Source organism: Archocentrus centrarchus, chromosome 13 (assembly GCF_007364275.1).
Source record: "Archocentrus centrarchus isolate MPI-CPG fArcCen1 chromosome 13, fArcCen1, whole genome shotgun sequence".
NCBI lineage: Eukaryota > Metazoa > Chordata > Actinopteri > Cichliformes > Cichlidae > Archocentrus > Archocentrus centrarchus.
The window spans coordinates 7,418,135-7,439,247 of NC_044358.1; the positions used below are offsets into that span (position 1 = coordinate 7,418,135).

The 21,113-nt window shown below is 40.4% G+C and overlaps 1 protein-coding gene across 1 annotated transcript in view; it reads left to right on the forward strand.

Moving 5' to 3' along the window:
• Positions 1 to 705: 705 nt before the first annotated feature.
• The window catches only part of LOC115790204 (leucine-rich repeat and fibronectin type III domain-containing protein 1-like protein), a 474,798-nt gene continuing 454,390 nt past the window's right edge, over positions 706 to 21,113 (forward strand). The window contains exon 1 of the mRNA XM_030743914.1: positions 706 to 2,082. The gene's annotated coding sequence lies outside the window, so the exon portion shown is untranslated. The remainder of the gene's footprint in view (positions 2,083 to 21,113) is intronic.

Genomic DNA, 21,113 nt, shown 5'->3' on the forward strand with positions numbered 1-21,113 from the left:
ATAATATTTTTTATCAGAGCTGACAGTAATTCTTGAGCAAGGTATGTGGTCCAATGAAAATCTTTTTGTTTTAACTTTTTTGTGAAAGTATTACCTTTGGGTCCACTCACCATTTTCAGCGGGCTTAGGTTGCTGACTTGTCAGAAAAATGTAAAATGCTTTACATTTACTTTTATACCTTACTCTATTTCCTTTTTTGTGCACTTTTACTTTAAGTACAGTGAGCATGTATTTTGTTTTCAAATACATTTTTAACATTTTCTAAACAGGTAACCCTTTTGAATTTGACTTAATAAAATATAATAAAACCACCAATAGCCAGTGTTTTTTTTTTTTTTGATCAAGGCTTTTAATTGATGTTGACTGTACATCATTCTTGAATGAGTGAAGAGGTCATACAGATATATTTAAGATCATGATGATAAAAAAACAACCCTTTAAGAATTTTTAAACCTGCCTTGTTGAACAGCATTAAGGTGGGAACCTTACCTTTAGTCATGAGCTGCAAAAATGCACATCTGTTCAATATAGCTGGTCTAGATAGATAGATAGATAGATAGATGGATGCTTTGTGGCTCTATGGGTGTGTCTTTTTGTTTGAGCAGCCTCTCGTGCCCCCCTCCCTCTGCCGTCAGTCATCCTCGCGCGCCTACAGCCGCCTCCGAAGGGCGGGAAGCACGCGCTGGCTTCTGTGGCTGATTTCAAACTTTAACGTCTCCTGAGGAATTAGCCGCAGCAGCAGCTGCCACTGAAGACGGGGTCCGACACAGACGGGGTGTCAGCGGAGGAAATCTGAGCCACAATGTGACGTTTCGGAGCCTGGACAAGGATTATCGCTGTCTCCAACCGTGGGCTGATTTTCCCTCAAAAGAAAAGCGACTTTCGGCACGCAGAGCCTGCTGCGGATCTGCGAGCCTCCACTAACGGGCATCCAGATCGTAGCTGGTTAAAAGTGCAGCTTTAGCTATTGATACAAGATTTCTCTGAAAGTGCATTTCCTCTCTAAAAATGCTTTCAGGGCATTGGATTGGATTATCATAATCAGCTGTGTGATTTATAATTGATAACGGAGGACGGAGCTGCCGGACACCGCCCGGACCGGGATTCCATCTTCTTTGGGGAAAAGAAAAGGACTGCCAGCTTCCAGCAGACAGGCGGAAACGCTCACAGCACCTGGGATGTTTGGAAAGTGAAATTGTTTTAGGTTATCTGTTTAAAAAAAAAAAAAAAAAAAGGCCCTTCCTGGAGGGATACCTGCATGATTCTGGGAGCAGTCCAACCATTCAGAGTCCCTAAAGCGGATGCTTGGATAAGTGAAACCCCGTTTTGTACTCAAGGACACCTTCACTGTCGGTGGGTGTAGTTTCTTACAGTCTGGCAGTATTTGGGTTTTGAAGCACAACCCGGAGTAGGATTTCTACAGGGACTTCAGATTATGGGGAATTAAAGCTGTTTAGCCTCCCAGCACCACTTTTCACTGCTGCGTCTCGCTTTGGGTCCATTTGAGGACTGTGCTCCCGTGAAACGGAACATCTACACGGATAGCTCTTCCGTGCCCATTACCTCTAAATGCGTTATTGGAGTAACGTTACTTGGGCTTTGTGATGCGAATAGGAGTTTTATCAACAGTCGTATGACCTCCCCCCTACCACCCACCCATCCTTCTCTTTCCAGGATCTACGTGTACATGCGTGTTTCTCGTGGCTGTGCACGATAAGACCAGCGGCACCTGTATTCCTGCTTCGCCCGTTTTCTCTTCTCTTCTGTCTGACCGCGCGCGTCTGTTCCGCTGCTTCTGCCGCTGCCCGGTTTCCCTCACACACTCACACTGTTTTATTCAGTTCCACAAAACCTACCGAGATAGCCTGTCTCCGTGTGTGGAGGGGAACGGAGTCGCGCAGGAGAGGAGACCGTGAGTTGGGATAAGGTGCTGAGCCCGACCGGCTGTTCTAAAGCATTTTATTGAAGCGGGAGTTCTCACTGTGATTTCCATTAGTGCACCGACCGGCAAAGAAAGAAAAGAAGGTTTTGGGGGAGAGAAAAGAGACACGTCAAAATGAGAGGAGTTGGTGATCGATGAAGGTAAGGCTAATTGATTGGCTGTTAATAATGCAGTGTGTGTGTGTGTGTGTGTGTGTGTGTGTGTGTGTGTGTGTGTGATGCTCGCAGAGGATGCTCGGTGGGACCGAGTTCTGCTATGCGGTTGATTTTTTTTTTTCTCTCCTGCCACGGGGATGCCTGGCTCATCTTAGTGCCAAACAATAGTTTTATTCTTAGTGCCCAGGAAATGAATCATCGCTGTAATCTGATTAGGCTCTTCCATAACCCCGCTCGATGTGTGACTTCTCTCTTTTACTTCGTGGGGGCACTGTTAGTGGACTCTGCCGTTCTCTCAGGCTACAGACAGTTTATTTAGAGCTCTCCAAAAGCTGCGCTCTCCGCTGGTTCGAAGACAAACAGCTATTTTGGCGCTATGGACATTTTTTGGCACTTGTATTTGTGAGCGGATGCACTGACCAGCCTGGCAGCCCCGCCGTGCCTGTGTATGGGAATGCGTGAGGCCGTGCACGTACGTTAGGTTTCGCGCGCGTGAATGAATGCGTCCGTTCGCGCGCGTGTACGTGCATGTGTGTGGGAGCGCAGTAATAGAAGAACCCATTTTGGGGGAGCTTTCTGCTTCTCTGTCTGTCTCACTCTCCGTTTCTAAAGCTGCCTCATCATGCCGTTCCAGTTGACTGCCGTTACAACCACATCTATAATGCAGGAGGCTAGGAGATGAGAACAAGAGTGGAAGAGAGGGGATGAGAGTGGGGAGGAGAAGGTGACACAGGAAGGGAGGAGGTGGTAAAAAGGATGAGAAGAGCAGAGGAGAAGGTGTACAGAGGGGCAGAGGGGCTGGATAATAATGGGAAAAACAAGAGATATTGTTCCCAGAATGTGTTGGATATAAATCAAAACATAATTATAGTTTTTATTGAGCTTTTAACTTATGTAGCTCCATGCTCAAAGAAGGAGGTGCTCTGGGAACCATCACACCTGGCCATTCATCGTGCAAGCAAAACATCCCAGGGAAACAAAGAACATAAAAACAATCAGGCCAAATGATGTTATATAAAAGCTGGACAATACAAAGAGGAGCACTGCAGAGCAGGGCACAACAGGGCAGGGATTTGGAAACAGAAGTAAAGGAGTCAGGGAGTGTTCAGGAAAAAGGGACAGTTCCACACTGAGAGAGCTTCTGTTCCAGAGAAAGATCTGAAAGGGCCAACCAAAAATATCTCCACATGCATAGCAGCAGTTAAGCTGCCATGTGGAGGATTCAGGACCATGAAGAGCTCCTCAGGGGCTGTCACTGCTGAGTTCTGACGCGTCAATAGCACCACGGAGGGGGCTGATTCCTACACAGGGCAGCAGTGAGCTTTGAAATACAGGTGTTTGGGTGCCCATGGTATGGTGCCAGCATCATGAAGACCTCCAGGGGCTTGTGGTTAGATTGTTAAAATGAATTCAGGACCACAGAGAACTGCTTAGTAGGTCTAAGTTGTTTTCAGCAAAATGGATGGAGCTGATGCAGTTTCAAAACTACTGATGGTTCCCAGGTTCCCAACTCTACCTCAGACAGGAGTTTAGAGCCTTCTTTTTTGGTGTTAGCACCTTGGACACATGGACACCTTCAACACAACTGCTTGTGCTTTGTGGTTAAACATGTGAATTCAGGACCACAGAAAGCTCCTTAGAGGGTCTCGCTGCTGAGGTCTAATACATTTCAGGTAGAACACAGAGAACTGATGTGGTCACAGCGTGGGTATACTGCAGCAGCAAGCTTGACATGCTGTAGTTTGGGTGCACCTTGTTTTTTAGGCTTAGCTTTTTATAGTTTGAATATGTTTAGTTTTAGTTCAGTTTTCACAGAGAAGTGATAGTGGGTATATTGGACAAAAGATGTTGATGATGCCAAGCATGAGGAAAAGAGGAAGATCACAGAGAAGATTCATGGATGTAATGAAGGATACGCAGAGGGTTGGTGTGACAAAGCTTGATTGCCAGGGATATGGTGAGATGGAGGTAAATGATTCTCTGCAGTGACTCCAAAAGGGAAGAACCAAAAATAAGAAGCAGTTCTGTTCTCATTATTTATTTATTTATTTTTTTTAGCATTTTTAAATATTATAATATTGAAGGTATTTTTCATGGGAAAGATTTAAGATGCATGATGCATGTGACCATACTGACAAAGACTAACTATACTTTTTTAAAAAACTATACTTTCATTTTATTTTATTTTTGTTTCCTAAGTACACAGTATTGTTTAGGTTTTCCTTTTTTCAAAAGTCTAGTTTTTATTTTACTTTCAGTTTTCAAAAATGTATCTTCACACCTAGTTTTAGCCTAAATTCAGTTTTTGTTCACTATAGCCTTAGTCAGCACCAAACACAGGTCCTGCACAGCTGCTTGTGCTTTGTAGATTAAATATGTTAATGTGAATTCAGGACAATGACCCCCCCCACCCCCCCAGTGTAGCAGAGGAATATGATGTAGAGCTATCAATGGTTTCAGAACCGTCGATAGCTCTAACATAGGCATAGGCATAGACCGAATTCAGTAACTTGGGTCACTGTGGTTTGGTTTAAGCACCATGGAGAATTCCAACACAGTTCCAAAACCCCTGCCTGCACTTTGTTTTTAGACTTAAACATGGAGACCATGGAGAGATCATCAGAAGTCATGAATAGTGCAGTAGATGCCAACATTTGATGGTATTCAATAGTCCTCAGTACAATGGAGTGAGCTAATCTGGGTTCAGAGTCACTGATACCTCTTTTCCACTAATGTGGCTCCATCGATGACTTTTGAGAGCCAGCCTACATTTTTAACAGGCTTGAGAAATGTTACTATTTAGTGTTACCAGCAGAAAATCACGGCATACAGAATGTGTGGATTGCATCTGCCAATCATTGGTGAATTTCTTACAGTAACCCTATCCATACCCACTAATGCCAAGGGTTACAACACTGGGTACAGCAGTTTTTGGTGCTGTGCTGGTCCAGCTTTCTGGACACCTGCACCATGCCTGTTTAGGTGGAAATGTGTTTAAGTGGTTCTAGATTGGTCATTGGCTCAAAGCCAGTGGAAAAGGGGTAAGAAAGTTCTTCCATACTCACAGTTCCACTGGGTTTGACTTTCACAAGAATGCAGAGCTGTCCCTAAGAGCTCCTACATAATTTCAGCTCCAAGGTAGCTGCATATAGTTACTGCATAGATTATGTTGCGGAAATTGAATGTTTACTATGTACCACTGAGACATAAACTTATCACACACATTAATAAAGTCATTGTAAAAGCAGATGAGCCCCTGAACTCCTCTGCCAGGTGGGCTTTTTGGGATCATATTTATGTTTCTTATCATCCACAGTATGAGTCTGTTTTAAGGGAACAGCTCTGAAGCTGCTCCTACGCTGTTTACTGCTACGTCTTTGTTTTGTCTCCATCTGTGCCCGGGGACTGCACAAGGTCATCCTGTGCAGCCATTATCAGATACATTTCATGTTTCTCTTGCTGTGGCCTAGACTCACTCCTGCTCTGGGCATTTCCATTCTCTTCTAACAATCTGAAGAGAAAAAAACACCATAAACAACAAGCTAGAGAAGCTGTTATTATACATACTCAAATTGTCCCATGAATTAAAATCTGAATTGTCACATGTAAATTTCTGACTAAGCTGCTTATAATTCAGCATTAGAATCAAACAAGTTGGAACTGAGGAGAAGTTATGATTAGCAGTATTCTGTAACAGAACCGGATCTCTGTGTATAGAGAGGAACGACACACTTCATGCAGATCCAACTCCAACACTTTGGACAGCAGCTGGTTACTGTAGTTCTTGTTCTGCTTCACAGCCTATATGAACTTGCCGTAGCAACACATGAACCAGTTCTCCACCTGCCGGAGGTTCTGGTTAAAGTGGCTCTCAAGCTCACAATATAGCTCCTGGGCAGAAAAAAATGGCATCTGCAGGAGGACATGCTTTCTGGAAAAGCCGCTCAATCGTATTGAGGACCACCGCAATAAAAACCTCACTAGTGGTAGGGAAATATGCCATACGAAGATTCTGGGCTATAAAATACTTAGAACATAAGACCGGGGATTGGCTACAAGTGAACTGATTGTAGATGGTGTTGTTTTCTCAGACCAATTAAAAAAATGCTAAAATGAAATGTACTCGGGTGGCCGTTAATACACATGGAAAGCCTGCCCAGGTTTACCCTGTCAGTACTATCACATGTGATGAAATGTACTTATAGAACATTAATGTTCTACAGGTTTAAACATGTCATGCTCTAAAATATAATCAAGGAATCCCTCCCACAATCAGTCAGTTTACTTAAGCTGGTCAGGCTTAGTATATATACCATCTATTACACATATCTAGATTTATGGATAGTTAATTTTTTAGAATTACCTTTGCATATATTACTGCATGCCTCATAATTTTATCCCAGCCTTTTAATCCCAACCTGTCTAACTCCCAACCTAAAGATATACTGTGATGTTTTCTGGAGACATTAAGAAAAAGGTAAACTACATGTGCAGATGTCAGCATTGGCATGAGATGGTTTCAGCACATTAGAGAGTGCACAAGACGTTGCAATCGTTTTAAGATTTTGGAAGGAGCCTGAAAAGCTGAGAAAGCTTCAAGGACAAAGTGAATAGAGTACACATATTGGGGGAAGTAGAGTGTTTTGGTCAGTGAAAAACACCAGCGTGCTAGAAGGAGACAGGTAGATAGACAGGCAAGCAGACTGTTTGGCTTGCAGACTCTTACTCATGCAGTGAGCAAGACACAGACTGGCTTAAAGCAGTAACATGCAAGCAGGTAGGCAGACAGAAGCCAGACATGCAAAAGAGCAGTTGAAGCAGGTGGCTGTGATAATAGACTGAAAAGTGTTAATGTGGCTGCAGTGATGCATTGTTTTGTGGTGACTGTTATCGTATGGAAAGCATTACAATAGGCTTCACATCCCATTAGCAAACAGTGAGAGAGAGCACATCCCCACCTCCACACTTACTCTCGGTACAGCACTTTGATGCGTTTCCCATTTTCTGCTACCTCTGACACATTTGTTGCTTCTTTTGTCAGATGGCACAAAAAAGATTTCTGAAAGCTCTGCAAACAGAAGGCTGAAAATGCGATTCACAACAAAGACTCTGGATGCTAAAGCTGGAGATTACGTCTGTTTGGGTTGCAACTAATGACTGTTTACATTTTGATGATTTTTCACGACCTGAAGTACTTTATGGTACCTTCAGTGGTACAGCAGTTCTAAACTGGGTACAGGGGGTACTTGTGCCTCTTGTTACTGTCTCTTGGTTTGCATCTTAAAATCCAAAAGAATCTGCAAATATGTATTGTTTACTGCTCGTGAACAAATACAGATTGTCTTTGGTCCTAGAGTTTGTGTACTAGATTATACCTGTATGGAGAGAAAATGACTAGTAAATCATATGTAAAGATAGAAATTTTAAACCTTGAATGCCAGCAGAATTTTTTCTTTTATTTAAAGCTACAAAGTCTGGTAGTTCAGTTGGCAGTCTGGCCATTACCTACTGTTTCTATGATTAGACCAATACTTGCTTGGCAGCTCAAAAAAAAAAAAAGTCTGGAACATTTCTAATTTCCTCTGAGGTTTCATTTATCGAAAAAAGTTGGAATTTTTTTTTCTACTTGTGAATTAAATAGTGTTTCTATCTCTAGCAGCTGTCATTTAGGCACCTGCTTTAGTTTTTGGAGGTGCTGTTTCTCATTGTTACCCACAAAGGATTGTTATGTAACAACACCCCCACTCCAGGGACAGATGAGCAGGTAAGAGGCAGTCACAAAAATCCAGATCATAAAGGTTGATTTACATTCCACCAGAAATTCTCCATCCTGCCTGGTTAAAGAATTAATCTGTGGCTTAATCTCCCAGTCTAGAGCTATACCCCCAATCCCTCCGTCTATTCACCCATCTGTTTCCTCGTCCATCTGCCCATCCAACCAGGCAGCCTGTTTTCCCCGCCTGAACTCACTTTGTATTCTTCCTTCCTGCTTTCTTTTCCTTGCTGCAGGTGCTCTGCAGGTGGACTGTTTTCTACTTAAGACATTACATTTAAATGAACAACACCCATCCATACTTCATTCTGCAGCCTGCAGGAGGTCTTTCTTATCAGCAAATTTAATTTCCTTTTCAGTCTCACTTGCTTTGGTGGTGCTTTGCTTTTTTTTTTTTTAAACTTATTCAGCCATGGTGTGCCAACACAGCAGCACTAACAGCACTACTGCTGCAGAAATAGCAACTTAAATTACTGTAATTTAGAGGCATATATTTATCGTAATTCTTCCCCATTTTAGATCTCTTGGTTCAATTATGGTAAAATATTACTGTAATGGGACAAATGCTGGATTCAAAACCAGCGTCAGATTGGCTGTTTCATTTTCTAGTTAATTTTTTTTTACCCAATGTTGGAATGTCCACACCCACACAAACACACCACAAATACTGTAATCATGGTGTTAATTTGTTTCTCCTCCTCCTCTTCTTCACCTCTCCTCCTCATGATTTGTCTCCAGTTTATTTTTGTACATTCTTTTTCTCAAAAGATTGTGTGATGATCTTTCTTTTTTTTTTTTTTTTTTTTTTTTTTCTAAATAGATGACAGAAGTGTGACCCACATTTCTACCTACATTGCTTTGCTTTGTCACACTATTGGAGAAATTAACAGTTGTGTAGAAGTGATTGCCTCTAACCGCACCCCAAACCCAAAGCACCTGTTTTTGTCAAGCTGTCAGTAGCTTAATATAGATGTTTCTAATTTGTCAGAAATGACAGTAACGATGCATGAATTCAGTTTTTTAAAAAAAAGCACACTGGCAATTGAAGCAGTATAACACTTGGGGCTAATGTGTCTGTTAAAAACTGTTGCTAAAAATTGTGTCTTCCTCACATTAAAGCAGTTAAACATTGAATAAATCCATTAAACTAGTTAAAGCCATACATTTAATTTGGAGTTTAACAGTTAAATGAATCAATGGCACAATACAAAGTGGGGTTGCTTCACTACATTTTATTTAAAGAACACACCACCTCGGAATGTGGGAATTGAAAAACATATCTTTCTTGTACCCCATCTGATGCAAAAAATGTCATTGTTTGAAATGACAAACCAGATTCCCTCACAGGACAGTAAAAACCCAGACTCAGTAGAATTAAAGGCTCAGAGCAGATAACTCTGAAGTGTAACAAGGGGGTTGTTTCAGTCCTCCGCCCCGCCACCGGAGTGAGTCTTCATGTGTTATCTGACATCCAAGGGATTAATGAGAAAATGGTAAAACGTGTCAAGTTTAAATTGAATATGAGCTGCTGCCGGTGCAGACCCCCAGAGGACTGTCAGCGTGAGGACACATAACAAGAACAACTCCACTGTAAATTCAATATGGATATCAGTGTGCTAATCTCAGCAGGAATGTGATCTAATGCTCATTACACTCTGTCTTTCTGTTTCCATACCAGTGTCAGTTGCTCCATCGCCCTCTTCCTGTCTTTCTTTGTCTCTCTTTTTCCCTTTATGGCCTTCGTTCTCTTATTTTCTTTATTTTCCTTCCCTTTTTCAAGTTGAAGGTCATATCTGACAGCATGCTGATGGATGATGCAGTACAATTTAGGACACATAAACAGAGTAACAGTGTTTGTGTTGTGGTGGACATGCTCACTAAAAAGAAACCATATTATAAATGGTGAGAAATGATGAATTTCTTTCTAAGAAATGTAGTCGTGACTTTCCTTAAGTGTAATTTCAATGTAAGTAAAAGAATAAAGTGTTGATCATCAATGAACTTGTAATCTGTGCAAATTACAGGCCCTTGTATCAGTCTCAAAGATACTGGAGAGTGAATTTCAGCATATCCCACTGTGGCTCTGTAATTACACCAGTCAGTGACAGTTAGCTGTGTTGCACTTCTTCAAATAATAAAAACTGCGCTGAGCAGATTGTCACAGAATTGGTGTTAATAAATGTTGAACAACAGTTTATTGAACTGAAATTATTGCAATTCAAAAATGAGAAAAAAAAAAACTATAGAACAGATAAAGTCAGATGAAGATCAACCTCTGGAGGTGAATATGAAATATGAATGCAGTTCCTCTAATGGCCTCTTGAGGCTGGCTACAAAAGCCAGTCTCATAGACTCCCATGTTAAAATGTTCAACTTTACAGTATTACAAAAGCAGTGTGGGAGAAAAAATTATTTTGGCCTCTATGGACAGTTTCCTGTAGGATCTCCTCCTAGTTGGACGTATCAAAAGCACACCTCACCTGGGAGGTGTCCAGAAGGCATCCTGCTCAGATGTTGAACCACATCAACTGGCACCTATTGATGTGGAGAAGCAGAAGCTCTACTCTGAGCTCGCTCTGAATGACCCAGCTTCTCATCCTTTCTCTGAGAAGCTCATTTCTGTCTGTTGTATCTGTAATCTCATTTTTTAGGTCTCTACCCACATTGCTTGTGGTCATAGGTGAAGGCAGGAATGGATAACTTTGCTTTATTAAGCAAAAATGTAAAATATTCTCTGCTTCCAGCTTCTCACATGGGAGGATTAAATCTTGGGGTGGTTTTGAAATGTGAAGATGTTTTGAAGCTATGCTTGGAGCTGGTTAGCTGAAGCTAATTAATGTCACACTCACATTTGACAATGAAAACTTGTTTCCAAAATATAGGTAATAATATCACTGTAGCATGTCCCTTATGATGGAGTGGACTGTCAGTGCAGGTCAGTACTGCAAAGCTTCATGTATCCCTATTTATCTGTCATACAGTGTTAAGGCTGTGCTGCTGCTGGCCTGCTTCTCCTCCTGAATCATGTGGCGCCTTTCAAAGGCCAAAGGGTGTCTTTGTGTGTCAGTCCTGTTTGAGATTAAAAGACTCGGGATTTTACAGGCAGAAATACATGACTGCTGTAGAGCTGTGTGTGACAGAGAGTGGGAGAAGCAGATGGAGGTTGCTGTAAGGTGAAGCCTCTGTAGATTTACCCTCCATTTCACTGTCTATCACACACAGTGTGAATGCACACACACACACACACACACACACACACACACACACACACACACACACACACACACACACACACACACACACACACACACACACACACACATATGCACATATATGGCAGGGAGGTAAATCATTACCCTTTGTTCTTGTGAGTCCTGATTGCTCCTGTCTGGTCCTCCTCTCCTCTTAACTCACTCGTATTGCTTTCTTCCCCATTCTCGTTGGAGTTCATATCAGGGATCTTCACGAGTTACAAATCACAGTCTGGATTAGGTGTCTAATTGTTCAGCATGTTAAACTCTAGAACATTTTCTTCTGAGAATTTGCAAAGCCCCTTAACCCTTTCCATCGGATAGGGCTCTGTACTGAGGCCAGGTTTTATATTCTTATTAAAAAAACAACCTATTTTTTGTGAAGGTTGCAGAGCATGACACATTCAGTGAAGAAGGCAGAAGAAGAAAATAGACCAAACACTTTTCTATTGCATTGAATTTTTGTGAAGATGACATTTTAGCTTCTGTTGCATCAGATTTTCAGAAGTTGCCATTTTTAGAACAGATTCAAAAACATTAGCACCTCCAACTCATTGTTGAGATTTTTCCCGTCTCTCTCTGAATTTGCGATGGGAAGAGAAAAGCTTGTGTCTAATGACTCAGGTCAGAATTAACAGCCTTGGCCTCTCTTGATAAGAAGTATTACAGTTATGGAGATGTTACCCACTGACTGGCTGACTCCATGTGTTTTTTATTCTTTGTGGTGGTGAAATTTTCCAGAAATAGCCTGGGGCTTAGGGGGTTAAAATACTTTTAAGAGACCTTGAATCTCAGGGTTTCCCTGTGGATTTTGTTTGGCTGAGGCAGTAAGATGCTGACAAATCTGAGATCAAAAATGATCTGTTTAGTCAGTCGTTATTACTACATGAAAATTAGCAGTTCTGCTGTCTTTAGCCAGGGGTGAAGTGTTCCTTTTTTATTCCTCATGATGTTAGCCATGGTCTCCATTTGAGCTGAGGCCGTACCCAGGTACTGGCATTTGAACCTACTTTGGGCCACTTTTGGCTCAATTATGGCACTATTATATTTTCTGTAGGCTATACATGGTCCAAAAGTCACAACACATCTGATATGTGTCTCACATAAAACCTGTGGCTGAGTTGAGGCAGGAGGACTCACACTGATTTAACAGTGTCAATCAAGGTTAAATGCGGCCCATAGAAAACTGCACATGTTGGACAAATATTGTTTTCCTTCTGGACCATCCTACAGTTTAAATACACAGGGAGACCTTTAACCTCTTTGCTCTGCTTTACATGGCTATGGGTCTTTACAGTTTTTAATCATTGCGTTACGTTAAGTATGGAGGATTTTTTTTTTTTCTGTTTTATCATTATGTCACTGATTTATTATAAGCACAGTAAAAAGCACATGTTCATATGACAATGGTGTTTGTCAAATGTCATTCTCTTAATCCATGAGATGCTGAATCCACCTCTTAACATTGTCTATCACAAATGCAAAAAGGACATGAACCACAAGACAGACACACACACACACACACACACACACACACACACACACACACACACACACACACACACACACACACACACACACACACAAATAATTTTTCTAAAAGTCAGCCTTTGTTTATATTTACTCTCAAACATTATTATTTTTTACATTTGGTTTCTTATAATGTTTAGAACCTGAGTTGACCAGATTCAGTAAATTATTTCTTAATCCTTTAGGTTCCATAAAAAGGCTTGATAATTGTTTTGGTTTTATAAAACTGAACTACTACTACTGAACTCCTTTCCTTTCCTTTCCTTTCCTTTCCTTTCCTTTCCTTTCCTTTCCTTTCCTTTCCTTTCCTTTCCTTTCCTTTCCTTTCCTGCAGAACCCAGCAGGTGTTAAATAACAAGCTTCACAGAAACCTAAAAATACCCCAGAGATCTTTCTGCCCGTCTCTGTCTGTCTACTTCTCTTTGTCTCTGTCTTTCTCCCAAGCACTTCTATCTCTCCGTCCTCCTTATTAGCCTCTCTTCCTCCTACGTCCACTCTTCCTCTCCAGTTCTTGCCTCTCTCCTCTCCTCTCTCTCTCTGGTTTCAGTGTAAACACAGCCTGTGATTCAGCACTGCTGCAGTTCAGCCCTCCTGCTGAGAAAGAAAATGGAAGCTTGGTTTTAGCATTGAACGCTCAACTCGCCAGGGTAACTACAAACTATAGGATGGAGGGGCATCAAAACAGGAATGAGGGAGGGAAGGAAAAGCAGAATTAAAGAGAGATAGACAGTGAAGGGCAGAGAGAGAGGATAGATCGCAGCCAATTACGTGGCTCAGCTTAGTGTGAACAGTGGGACTGGGTGCTGTCAGCAGTGCGATAAAAATAGACTATCTATTTGGATGTGTGTGTGTGTGTGTGTGTGTGTGCGTGTGTGGTGGGTTGGGTGGGTGGGTGGGGGGGGGGGGGGGGGGGGGTGCCTGGATATTTACATTCTTATATCTGTTTGTTTTGTGCATGTGCACAAGTGTTGCGTCTACTAGCATTTAGCTGTTGATTAATTAGGTATCCCATTTGAGCGTACATAACTGTGTGTGTGTGTGTGTGTGTAAGACAGCAAGAGAGAAAGAGAGAGAGAGAGGGGCAATACAGTGCAGAAGGGTGGCAAGGAGTAAACATCATTTGTTTAACTGACTGACTTCCCACTTCTTTTTTAGGAGTGGGAAACCTCCACACATATAAAGTTCAGTCTATAGTGGGTTAATCTTTTGTGTGTGTGTGTGTGTGTGTGTGTGTGTGAGACAGAGAGAGGGCGATATGGTCAGAACTACCATGCCCAATTATAAATTTACCTCTGAAGTAGAAAGAGAATTTGAGGATAGACCTGTGTGTGCTTGTTTGTGTGTGAACTCACACAGTCACACAGACACACACACTGTGTGCTGAATGTCATATTTGATGTAATGAGTTTCATGGGTGAGTGTCTCCATGTAAGGCAATGGTAATGGTGAGATGAGAGCTAATCTGTCACACACTGACAGCAGCGATAGACGAGGAGAGAGAGAGAAAGGAGGAGAAAGAGAGGAGGCCAAGAAGAGAAGGTAACATGAGAGGGAACAGGGTGAAAAGAAGGAGGGAAGATGCAGAGGCTGAGAGAGGTAAAGAAAGGAAAGGAAAGATTGTTTTTTCGCTCTCCTGCTCAAAGTATAAATACATCTGAGGAATCTATTTTCACAATTGCCTGACAAAATATTAAAATTCTGTGGATGAAGACATTTCTTGATGAGTAAAAATAGAGAAACAACTTACCTGCCAGCAGCTCAGACAATCTGACACATGAGATGTGGCAAAGAAATAGTGAGAGGAGATGTTCACCCAATAACTATGGATATCCATGGGAGTGGTTCTCACAGGAATTACGGTGCAGCAAATAAATAAATAGGTAATATTGCATGATAATACTTTTTAATAATATATAACAGTTTCTTGTTTGGTTAGCTCATCTCTGGAAGGACTTAAGGTCCAACATCTTGGACAACAGTTTGCGACAGTAGTCCCTGTTTGCTCTGCAGCCTTGGCAGCATTAATGTAGCGGCACCAGCTCTCCACCTGCTGTGTGTTCTGGTTAGAGCAGCCCTCCAGCTTGCAGTAGAGATCCAGGGCAGATCACAATTATATTGTCACCCACTGCAGTTAGAGACAGTGAAGCTGAATTCTGTCCAACAGCAAGACAAGAAACTCGAGACAGCTGAATGACAAAGATCAAAGACCTCCAGAATAAACTCTAGCCAAACTGGTGCCAAACTGTGGGGTGCAGATGACCTGGGGAGGAGCATGGAACAGGGTTCTAGCCAGCGGTTGATTGCCAAGCGCTGCACCACGCGGAAGTTGTCTTGGGCTGAGAATTTCACTGGTTCACTATTGGAACTCTACGGACTCCACCCTGTTGTTGATACCAGAATGATTCGTTTTCTCTCACTAGATCGTTGCACTACAATATTAATCTCACTGCAATTTGCCATCTACCACTGAGGACAGCCACTTTCATTCACAAAGTGCACGCGTGATCTTGCGACAGCCCTGTTCATGTTTGATTTCATGTGGCAACAGAAAGCAAAATGGCAACCAGCATTAAAGTGATGGGGTTGAAGTGGAAAAGAGGAGCACAAATGACATTTTATAGAACTGTTTTACACTGTCTGTGTAATATGTAATGAATACCAAATAAAAATAAATACCAAATATTAAATAAATATCAAATTGAATGGTTCATTTATAAAAGTCTTAGGGCTTAATAACAAATAAGATGATGCCAATATTTGTCTGTTGTGACACACATTTTGAACTGGCTTTAAAAAAAAAAAAAAGACTCTGAAACATTACTTTGTAAAATGCAAACAGTTCTTTTTTTTAGCACAAAAATAGAAATTCATAAGACATCAGCATCATCTTGTTATTTCAGGCACTGATTTCAGCCGCTGCTCAGGTTTTCACAGTAGGCGCATCCCTAATTAAAAGTATTAATTCATATTTTAGATAGCTTTTGGATTAATTTGCCAGTAATTTAAGCTTTAATCTTTTATAATATTTTATACCAGTCGAAAGTCCACAAAATTGGAAATACTGTATGGTTGTATCTTCACTTTGTAAATAGGGCTGCTCAGTTATGGATAAAATTATAATCACGATTATTTTTGGTCAATATTGAAATCACGATTATTTAACAAAATTACTCAATGACTTTGTAAACACACTGCATTTATTGCACATAAAAAACAGCAAAGACTGAATCTAGTGAATTTCTACAATCTCTTGAAAATAAACACTACGTTTAAAATGAAAAACACAATATATAAATAAAATATAAAAACATAAATACAATATAAAAAAATATAAATAAATTGCAATATAAATTAAACAAAGGCAAAGGCAAAGACTTAAGGCTGCAGAATAAATCAGGGCAAAATAATTTTCATAATACTCGTTTTTGTCAATTACACTGTTTTTTTGTGATTGTTTGGAGTCGAAATTGAAATCAAACTCTTGATTAATTTTGATTAAATGGCTTCAGTTGGTAAACTACTGTAAGTTAGAGTTCTCGTGTTAAAAGAAGTTATGTTTTTCATTTAAACGCCTTGCTTTACTCTGCAGGCATATGGCTCAGTATGCCACAATTTTCCTGCATATGTGGATTTTGATAGTTATGACAAAGGATTCCTTAATAGGCTAAGTGCATTTTCCTATTTTTTGGGGCTTAGTGAACCTCTAAAAACCTTTAAAAAAAAATACATTAACTTGAAAACTTGATCAGGCCTGTTTTCTTATTCCATTTTTTACATAGTTGGAGAAATGTGGTTTTCACTGGACAGCAATGACTATTTAGTGTGTGGAGGAAATTGAATCCTTTGTTCTGTGTATGCTGGAGCTCACTAGCTAAGAGATTACATTTCCACTGGTTCACTTCCCCCTGAAGGCCACCATAAAATGCATGCACTCAGAAGCTGTGAGGGGTTCCAGCTGTAAGCATCCATTGAACACTATGTGAATGCGCTCATATATTAGGTGCCATTACATTGTTTAAAAGAAGAGAGTTTGAGGTGTTTAAGGCTTATTTAGTCACACATTGTTGGCTAAATGACACATCACACGTCATTTGTAGCTGAATGGTGAATATCCCCATTTTTACTGCTGTTGGAAAATGGGCAGCTGTATTTGCATGACAGTGTGCCTTTACGGCTCCACTGAGGACCGGAGTAGAGAGTTTTAATAGCTCTCATCATAATGTCATATTTAATCATTCATGATTCACCTTTCTATATACATTACTGAATATTTTAAAGCCTCCTTTTATTGTCAGGAGACCTGGATCTGTGGAAAATGTGTGTGTGTTCAACTTTTTGAAACTTTTTGGAGTCAAGAAGTTTATAGTTTATGCAGTGCTGTATTCTCAGTGGCTCTTGGCCATACCACGTGATGGAGTCATGAGACGAGCATCTCCTATGTCATGCAAGATGTTGTTAAAAATATTCCATATTTGTTTGAATGAAACAGCTGAGCTGCAGACTGATATGGGTGTAATAATTCTACCAAAGCATGGTTCAGTTTTTCTTCTGAAGAAAGCAATAAATATAAATAACCTTATTACCTCAGACCTGACCACTTGATTGAATTGTGAACAAAAGGGTTCTAGCTAGCAGTTAATGTCATGCCGGGCTGAGAACTTTAGCTGTTTGCTATTGGAACAGATTGCTATCACCACAGTTTGCAAGCAAGCACAGCCATCAATCAGCGCTAGCAAGCGGTCAGTACTGAGGGGACCCACCCAAAAAATGACTGCCAAATTCTGAGTGCCAGGTATTTCAACGAAAAAAGACAAATCTGCACTAACTTTAGCAAGAACATTTTTCAAGTGAAAACAAAGTAGGTTACCAGCCTCTCACTGAAACTCTCAAAAATGGTATTCAGCACTCTCCTACCATTCCAAAAGAACCACTTTTTCATATTAAGGCTATTTAATTTTTGCATATTTTGTGATAAATGAGAAATAGGAGAAGAGTTGAAAAATAATCCCCCATTTAATGGCCTGTCTTATATTGAAATAAATGGGCTGGTTGGCTGTATAAAATAATTGTCTAGAATTAAAAAACAAAGCAAGACAACCCCCCCCCCCCAAAAAAAACAAAAAAACAAAAAAAAAAAACAACTATAAATTAAAAAGTTCGCTATGTCTAATAAATTGTTTGATGCATGTGATTTGTCTTTATCCTCTTTGTTCTGATATTTTTCTCAGGGAAAATATGCAACTTTCACCATTCTGTGCCCAAAAGGAAATAGAACCACTTATTTACCTTGATTGAAAATATGAATTACCCTGATGACAATCATAATTACTCAGGACTTTCTATGCCCTCACAAGGGGGTGTTGACTTTGCAGGCCAAAATGTAAAAAGCCTGTTGAGATGCTAGAATAAAAGGGCATTCAAAGGCAAAAACTCAAACAAAACAACAAAAATCATCTCTTCCTGTAGTTTTTGCGAGCGCAAATATTGGCATTTTGACCTTTGCTCTTGTTCACCTTTCTACACTGTGAAAACAAGGGAGGAAACACTTTTGTGGAGGCGCATTTGCTTATTAATAGCTTTTCAATTGGAGGTTCTTGATAAGAGATGCGTTTGGCCTGTCCACCTCGGCTGCACCCCTGTCTGTCCATACGAAACAGAAAACACTCAAAAAGACACTGATTCTCAAATCTGTTCCTGATCCGCATTCACTGTGCAATTTGGGTCTGTCCTAGACAAAAGCTGAGCAAAGAGAAAGAACTGTGGTGACATCTTTGGTGGTGGTTATACAACAGCAGTGCTACTGCACAGGCAGGGTTCTAGCCAGCGGTTAATTGCCCAGTACTGCACCAGGGACAACCCCCACCTCCACCCATCCGATCCTCCGATACCGCCAGGCTGTGAATTTTTTTTGGCTTGATCCCTGACAAAAATGTTATAACAATCGTTCAACCAATTTAATCTACTGGGTTAGTGTAAGGATTTAAAAACTGTTTGGTCAGGTTTACAACAAAGATCATGGTTTGAGTTAAAATCCAACAGTTACTTTTAAAGCTCAGTTTTCAGATCACATTTTGCTGACAGTGTCAGAAGTTTAGATGACAGTCTCTCAGTGTGACTGACCTGTGTTTAAATAATAGGAATACATCAGTAGTCAACTAACCTGGAAAGGAACCCAGATAGAGCTAAGGGAGGTAAAATATGTAAAGTAACAGAGAATAACATCTAGTGGATTTGTGTCAGCAGAACCTTGATTGTATGGTGATGTGTTTTCTATGACTGCATTACAGTGTGTATAAACCTTCCCAAATCTATTAGATTTATATTGCACAGTCTAACGTGAAATAAACCAGTAGTACAAATGATAAAATACGAGCCTGTAGGCGCCCTTGTCTCTTTTGTTTAGCTTGTTTGTAAAGGCTAAGGAAGCACTTTTGACATTTCTGTGTGGCTCTGATGAACCATTATTTCAATTTTTACATGTAGTCATAACCTGCATAACAGCTTTTGTTCTATGTTCAACCAGCCCTTTTTTTCCCTCTGACCTAATTACTCAGACTCTACCCATAGGGATAAATAAGTGATGTTTGTTTTTATCAAATCTGAACTTGATTTCTTTGTAAATAAATGGTTGGTTTCCTGCCAAAGTGACTATTTGAGCAGAAAATATGATCAACCACCCACAAAATTTACCTGGAGGTAATTTCACGTCTGACTTTAGTGAGGAGCAAACAGCTTTCAAATAAACATTCATTGGCATTTCTGCTTCATTAGTGTCTGCAGAGAAGACAGATTGAAGAGATGGTTTGTACAAACTGAAACACACTATTGATCTAAACTTGTTTCTGTATGTGGGGTTAAAGGAACAATATGTCAAAGCGGAAAAAACAAAAATAGATGATCATATTATACAGACAGTTGTATTCTCTTTATAACTGCTGTGCAAATTTTTGGAGTTTTTGAGCCAAGGCAGGCTGAAAACATCCAGTCTCACAATAAATGCTAAGCCCCTGGGAGCCTCACAGAGCCCTGTCTGAGCATTTTCTCTCACTATGTGGAGTGATCTGTTAGTGTAAAGTTTCAGCTGGTTCTCTAAAGCACTATAGTCCAAAAGACGGTCGGTAAAAAAAACCAAACATCTAAATTAAAACTGTATGACTCAGGTGTTTGGGTGCAACAATTTTACAACTTAATGTGACTCCCTTTCTTATATATTCAGATTCAGATGTAATGCTTGATTTCGTTGGCAAAAACAAAGAGTCATGTTGGTATTTTTATCATTTTATTGATGCCGGGAACATTAAAGCATATATCTAGAAGGCCCATCTGTTATCAAACGGCAGTATGCTGTTTAGCAATATGCAAATGCAAGCATTATTTTGCCTCGGTCAGTTACTTCTACTACACATACTTCTACTTCATATTTCAGACTTGGAGAAAAGGATTTAGAGATGTCTTCCATCCTCAAAGATGGTCCCTTAAGTGTGTGTCAGAATGAGGGAAGAGGTACGTCCCACGGTGATGATTCAAAGCTCTGTTCTATGAGATACCAGCATGCCTACAGCTGGAATCTGGGACATTCAGTAAAAGCAGCACAGGTTCTAACAATAATAATAACATTTTGAATGCTGGGATCAGAATACCTGTCAGCAGCCATGCAGCAATGCGAAATGTATGTTAGAAATCTGGCCAAACATAGATTACAATATTTTTCTGCTACTTTTGTTTTTGTTATTGGGATACAACTTTAAAGATTAGGCTTTAAATTTTCCTATTTGTTAAAGTTACAGTAAGTAGGGCTGGATCAGGTGACCTTTCCCTTTGTTATGCTGCCCTAGGCTGAGGCTGCTGGTGGACTTCCCACGATGCACCGAGCATTAGGGCTGCAACAATTCGTCCACATAATTGATGACATCGACTACAAAAATTGGACGTGGAATTTTAATGTTGACGCGTCATATTCTAAAACCATGCATGTGATTTTTGTAACTGCAGTACATTACAGGAAAATATAGGGGCAGTAATGTTTCCATTGTCTGCCAATAACACCAATACTAACAAAGAAGAAAGTAACATGAACAACATAATGATGGTGGAACAGAGGGTGGAGAAAATGAAAGAAAATTGAGAAAGCTGTCAAAGGTGTGGGAGCATTTATACCACTACCGAGTGTCGCTGACCTTTGTCTCCATTCTCATGTAGACTGTGTTTTGTCCTGGTCAAGTTTCATGGTCTCTTGGTGCTCTCCTTTCTGGTCTTCTTTTTCCTCTCACCCCCTCAACTGGTTGTGGTACAGGACACCATCTGATCCTCTGGTTTTCTCTCTAATATTGTATTGTAGGGTTTTTACCTTACAATATAAGGTGAGGTAAGGTGACTATTGTTATGAATTGGTGCCATATAAATAAAATTGAGTTGAAACATATCATGTTTCACCCTGTATGACCTTTTATAATGCTTTTATA